This window comes from Schistocerca nitens, chromosome 5, assembly GCF_023898315.1.
Source record: "Schistocerca nitens isolate TAMUIC-IGC-003100 chromosome 5, iqSchNite1.1, whole genome shotgun sequence".
Classification (NCBI taxonomy): domain Eukaryota; kingdom Metazoa; phylum Arthropoda; class Insecta; order Orthoptera; family Acrididae; genus Schistocerca; species Schistocerca nitens.
The window spans coordinates 262,390,752-262,397,860 of NC_064618.1; positions in this window are offsets into that span (position 1 = coordinate 262,390,752).

Sequence of the window (7,109 nt, forward strand, 5' to 3'; positions counted from 1 at the left end):
ACGCATGTTTTTGCCTTCGCAAACATTTTACGTTTATCTTCTTGTCTCTGTGGAGTGATTGATTCCATGACTTGACGTTTTACTTTATTTTAATCCTGTATAAATTTGCGGAAACGCGTATCACTGTTTTGTATGTGGTGATTAAAGCGCTCGTCAATTTGAGTGTTCTGTTGGTCGAATTTCGCGTCTATCTTTGCATCCATTGTCCGCGAAAGTTCTGCTGTCATTGCTTTAAACTCGTCGCGTAATTGTGTAGCTTTTTCAGAGCATTGTTTAGCGACTCCGCTAATTTCGTCTCTAAGTGTTTCTGTTGCAGCTGTTTGCATTTTCCTTAATTCCTGAGCAACAGACCTAATTTCTTCGCTACTTTTTCTTGAACAAGCCTCAATTTCCTCGCGCAACTGTTCCTTAGTATCATGACATTGTGCGGCAATGGCTCTAATCTGTTCACTAAGCTGTCTGGAATTGTTGTCTAATTTTTCATTTAACTGTTTGGAATTGTTGTCTAATTTTTCATTTAAGTGTTGTTTGAGATTTTCGTTATCTTGTTTGTTCTGTTCTCTAAGTTGTCTGAAATCTTCCCTCTGTTGTTTGAAATTTTCTTTAAATTGTTTGTTATCTTCGCTATTTTCCTTATGTTGTTTACTCATTTGTTGCAACAATGCCATAATTGGATCCGACGCAAAATTAGCGTTTCTATTTTCTGTGCTGTTTAATGGTGGATCTGGAATTGTCTCGCTTTCTGTAACCATTTGGTTATTCTGAGATTTACAAAAAGGTTTGCCAGTCAAATGTACACTGTCAGTCACTATTTCGGAATTAAATAAATCCGTACTACTTTGTGTATCCTGTTCATTTTCATTAGACAAATTTGTCTGTTCGTCACGTGAATTTAGTAAACCGGTTGTGTTAAGCTGGGCAGCGCATATTACAATAGAGCGCCCCGCATCATCAATTGTCGTCAAATTAACAGAGGAGACAATTGAGTTCGTTTGTTCATCATTAAGATAAAACTCATCATTAGTGATTGGAACGCACTGATTATCAGTGAACGCAGGATTGTCACCATTACACTGCGTGTCACAAGTACTGTTGGTGAAATTGTTTAAGTCGGTTATTTCATTCATAATACCTCGCGATACACTATTCACAGTCTTTCGCGGCATTTTTACAATAGTAACAATTATTCACAAATGAAATAAGCACAATGCAAAAAGCAACAAACACAAATACAACAGAGCAACGAATTGCCGATGATCTGAGGAAAGAAAGTCATAAAATTAGTAAAAGCGTTGCGCCAAATGCTAATTATTTTAAGTAAATAAGAGCAAATATCTGACTACTTTTCAGAAGATTCTCAAAGAAATACGATCCTGGACCGGATGTCGCCAAGTGTAACCTCCCCGCAGAATTTTGAAAAGGACAATAGTGTAATTTCACCGAAGAATTTTGAAAAGGACAATAATTAAATATTATTGGGAATGGAACCTAGTGTAACCTTCCCACAAAAATTTTAAAGACAATATTTAAATGACAATGAAAATCGTGCTAAACGTAACCTCCCGGTAAAAATAAGCAAAATGAAAAGAATTGAATAGTATTGTAATAGTGCCAAATGTTAGCTTCCCACAGTAACAAAACTCAATGATAATAAAAATGTGAAAAAATGTTAAGTCGCCACAAATTTAACGTTAAGATCAACGTGATAAATTGATTCTGGGAGGAAAAGCAAAGGAAATATAATTTCAATTGTAATGATTATTTTCTTAAAAAATTGCTTTCAGAACAAAATTATTATTGCGGCGATTCTTGAATAAATTAATTACTGTTAAGATACATTACACTATCAGATGAGCGCAATGCTGCTTCATTACCTTATTTAAAAATATACCTCACCCCGAATCTTGACCAGAGACCCATGTCGACGCCCGCCGACTCCTCACACACAACTGCGACTATCTCGCGCGCGATACTAGCACGAACGAACTACATGCTCTCGCGACTCGCTACGTACAACAACTTTCTCGTAACTGCATCATCCCGCACGCGCTACTGCTCTCCAACTGCACTCCCGCAACAGAACTGAACTCTCCCGCGGTCAAGCGCAGACTAGCAACGATAAATAACTCTCTGGTCAGAGATTCTGTCATGCCTCGCCATCGCTGTTACTGAATACGTAAGTGTTTCAGATTACATAGAACATTTATTTGCTTATGCTGATTTGATACTAATGACTTATTTATTATGTAAGATATATACTTCTGCTTTGCTTATGGATTGCATATTTACACATTTCTGTTCTGCTGTCATAACTACTCTCTAAATTAGTATATAGAAATACTCGACATGTTTGCTTCTGTTTTGCCATGATTCTTGAAGTGGTATGCACACTGAGAAATATTACGATTCATTCATTCAAATTCTTATGTGTTCCTTAACACTGTATACTCGCACTTACTTACTGAAAGTTATTCAAACTGAAGGGTTTTGGAGGTCATGTATGCATTTCTTGCATTTTATGATGAACAAGGTAACCAAAATGTGTTTTATAATTCATAATGAATAAAAGATTTGGCTCAGGTGGATTACACAGAGGTTGTGTGTGGACATTATGTCTTCGGATTGTATGGTACGATGAATTGAAGTTTGCACTAGGATTTTATCCGTACTTGTTCGAGGAGACCGACTAGAGGAAAGAGTTGTTATGGAAGGGAAATGATATTGGTGATAAGGTTTATATGTACCGACGTATTGAAGAGGTATTATTGAAGTATTGAGACTGTGTGATGCTGATGATTATTGGAGTTTTGGTGAATAAGAGGTAAGGTAAGTGAGGAGTATTTTTTTTTGGTTTATGTAGAACATGAAGGATGAAGATGGCAGACTAGAACACTCCAGTGGAAGGAAGATTGTCTACGCACACACATTGTTAAATCAATAAGCAGTATATACTTTTTTTGGGAAAGAAGTATTTGCATATTTTGGCAAACTGACAGCTGTTCAGCAGCCGTATATTTTGATGTTGCTTGGCTAACATTGCTCTTGACATGATGACTATGACGTTGACTAACTACTATTGACTATTATACACTGCTGCCACTACTAATTGATACACATATTGTACATCAAATTTTGACAGAATTGCATTTACACAGTTAACACTATTCAATTACACAATAGTACTTAGTATGTGGATGAAAGATGAGTGAGTGTGTTTGTGTGTTTTCCTTTCCTAATCCCAAGTAATTGGTACCAACCTACCTCCTAAATATTATTTTACTTATTTATTGTGGCTTCCACTGAGACCAATAAATATTATGGGTTTACTGATCTTTGCGTATTTGTAATAGTTAATACGATAATAATGTGATATCATTTGTGTGCTTATTATAATTTGTATGTTTAGTGTAAGAGCATTGATAATAATTCTGTAAAAGCAATTGTGTGTGCATTCAAACTGTTGTTCGTGTATACACCTATTACCACTGGTGGTTGCCACTTGGAAATGTTTAATTTCTGCTGATGAAATGTGATGAACTGTTTAATAATTGCTGGTGAATATTATGGACTGTTACCTGCACTTGTTCAACATTGCTGGGTGCCACTGTTGGAACTGCTGCTACTGAGATGATACCACTTGTTGCTGTCTGCACCTGTTCAACATTGATGGGTGCCACTGTTGGAATTGTTTGATTACTAGTGGTGAATTTTATGGGACTGCTGTCTGCATCTGCTTGCCATTGCTGGGTGCTACTGTTGGAACTGCTACTATTGATGTGATGTCACTCATTCCTGCCTGCACCTGCTCACCATTGCTGGATGCCACTGTTGGAACTGCTGAACCACTGATGAGATGTCACTTGTTGCTGCCTGCACCTGATCGCCATTGCTGGGTGCTACTGTTGGAACTGCTACTATTGATGTGATGTCACTCATTCCTGCCTGCAACTTCTCACCATTGCTCGGTGCCACTGTTGGAGCTGTTCAAATAATGCTGATGAAATGTTATGGGACTGCTACGCTACTGGCCATTAAAATTGCTACACCAAGAAGAAATGCAGATTATAAACGGGTATCCATTGGACAAATATGTTATACTAGAACTGACATGTGATTACATTTTCACGCAATTTGGGTGCATAAATCCTGAGAAATCAGTACCCACATCAACCACCTCTGGCCGTAATAACGGCCTTGATACGCCTGGGCATTGAGTCAAATAGAGCTTGGATGGAGTGTACAGAAACAGCTGCCCATGCAGCTTCAACACGATACCACAGTTCATCAAGAGTAGTGACTGGCGTATTGTGACGAGCCAGTTGCTCGGTCACCATTGACCAGATGTTTTCAGTTGGTGAGACACCTGGAGAATGTGCTGGCCAGGGCAGCAGTCGAACACTTTCTGTATCCAGAAAGGCCCGAACAGGACCTACAACATGTGGTCGTGCATTATCCTGCTGAAATATAGGGTTCCGCAGGGCATCGAATGAAAGGTAGAGCCACGTATCGTAACACATCTGAATTGTAACGTCCACTGTTCAAAGTGCCATCAGTGCGAACAAGAGGTGCCCGAGACATGTAACCAATGACACCCCATATCATGACGCCAGGAGATACGCCAGTATGGCGATGACAAATACACGCTTCCAATGTACGTTCACCGCGATGTCACCAAACACGGATGCGACCAATATGATGCTGTAAACAGAACCTGGATTCATCCGAAAAAATGACGTTTTGCCATTCGTGCACCCAGGTTCGTCGTTGAGTACTCCATCGCAGGATCTACTGTCTGTTATCCAGTGTCAAAGAAAACCGCAGCCATGGTCTCCGAGATGATAGTCCATGCTGCTGCAAACGTCGCCGAACTGATCGTGTAGATGGTTGTTGTCTTGCAAGCGTCCCATTCTGTTGAGACCGGGATCGAGACGTGGCTGCACGATCCGTTACAGCCATCCTGATATGATGTCTGTCATCTCGACTGCTAGTGATACGAGTCCGTTGGCATCCAGCACGGTGTTCCGTATTACCCTCCTGAACCCACCGATTCCATATTCTGCTAATAGTCATTGGATCTCGACCAACGCGAGCAGCAGTGTCACGATACGATAAACCGCAATCGCGATAGGCTACAATCCGACCTTTATCAAAGCCGGAAACGTGATGGTACGCATTTCTCCTCCTTACACGAGGCATCACAAGATCGTTTTACCAGACAACACCGGTCAACTGCTGTTTGTGTATGAGAAATCGGTTGGAAACTTTCCTCATGTCAGCTAGTTGTAGGTGTCACCACCGGCGCCAACCTTGTGTGAATGCTCTGAAAAGCTAATCATTTGCATATCACAGCATCTTCTTCCTGTTGGTTAAATTTCGCGTCTGTAGCACGTCATCTTCATGGTGTAGCAATTTTAATTGCCAGTAGTGTATTTGCACCTGGTGACCATTGCCGGGTGCTAATGTTGGAACAGTCCGCAGCTCGTGGTCGTGCGGTAGCGTTCTCGCTTCCCACGCCCGGGTATCCGGGTTCGATTCCCGGCGGGGTCAGGGATTTTCTCTGCCTCGTGATGACTGGGTGTTGTGTGATGTCCTTAGGTTAGTTAGGTTTAAGTAGTTCTAAGTTCTAGGAGACTGATGATTATAGATGTTAAGTCCCATAGTGCTCAGAGCCATTTGAACCATTTTAATGTTGGAACTGTCAACTACTCTGAAGAGTGCTACATTTTTATTCAACTATTGAAAAGAATTTATGTGTATATTTGTGTTAACTGATTTATTGTGTATTTACTGTTTATGAAATGTTATGAGACTCTTATCTGCACCTATTCGTCATTGCTGGTGCCATTTATTGAAGCGTTTAACTACTCTGAGAAGTGTTACTTGCGTAAACTATTATGTATAATCACATGTATGCTAGCATTTGTTTTCCTTACTGTATTTTTATATAGTAGGTTAATGAAGGGTCAGTGCAAAGCCAGAATTTGTTTAGTTATGTGATATTTACTTATTAATATCATCTTTTATTTTTATCTGTGTTTTTTGGACGAATTTGGTTGTATTTTCACCACCACTGCTGGCCAAAATACCACCAAATTCTAGCCTGTGGAGGAGGGGCATATGAAAGGTGGCTACACTGCGTCACAGCGCCAGAGATTGCGCCAAAGATTATTATTCCGCCGCCTCCACTGGGCAGTAGTAGTTCAGAGGATGTCGAGGGCAGTTGTTCTGTTGAGCGAGAGTAGACGCTGTTCGGTTGGTGTAATTTATAGATGGAAGAAGTTGCAATTGTCAGAATATCTTTGAGAAAGGAGATGGGCTTTTTATTTATGATGCTGGTGTAATGGAATATTTTCGTGAATATATAATGAGTTAAAAAGGTATTACAGTTTTCTTTAATGACAATCCTTCTTGTTCACAGGTACAGTCAACAAAGCAACTGGCTCGTGTTCATTTATTAGACATGTAATTCTGGTTTCTATGTGCAATTATAGTATATCTGGTTTTTCAATTAGTTCATTGTAAATGGTGTTTAAAATATTTTGTCGTATTGATGAAGAACCGAGCCAGATACATGTACGTTGAATCACACTACCACACACAGAAGAATTACACTCGTGCTTTGTTGTTTCGTAGCTTTTATAGTTGCAGCGGACTTAATTAATCAATTGTATTAATGGAAATTCCTTGTTATTATTAATTTATTTTATGCACTCAGATTGCGTGCTAATACTAGTCAGGGCCAGCCGGTTACGAGACTTAGTAACCGGTCACACAGCTACTAAAATTATTGCATTTATTCATTAATATTAGTCTTTTCTTTTTAATTAAGCCCCCATTAAATTGTTGAATTTCTTGTGTGCTACTTAAAACTAAACAGTAAAGCGAAACTGTCAATGTGTATGTCAGGCTTCAGTCAAAAATCGTTGATTTGAGACGTGAAACAGGGGAAGCTGTGGCAAAAATGAAAGAAAAACAGTAGAGATCTATCATACAGTGCTATGAAACGCAGTTTCCTCAACAAAAAACAGTAAAGTAAAAAACGTCGCTAAATAAAAACATACCAAACACCGCTTCAAAACCTCGTCGATCTTATATAAAATACGTTTTTG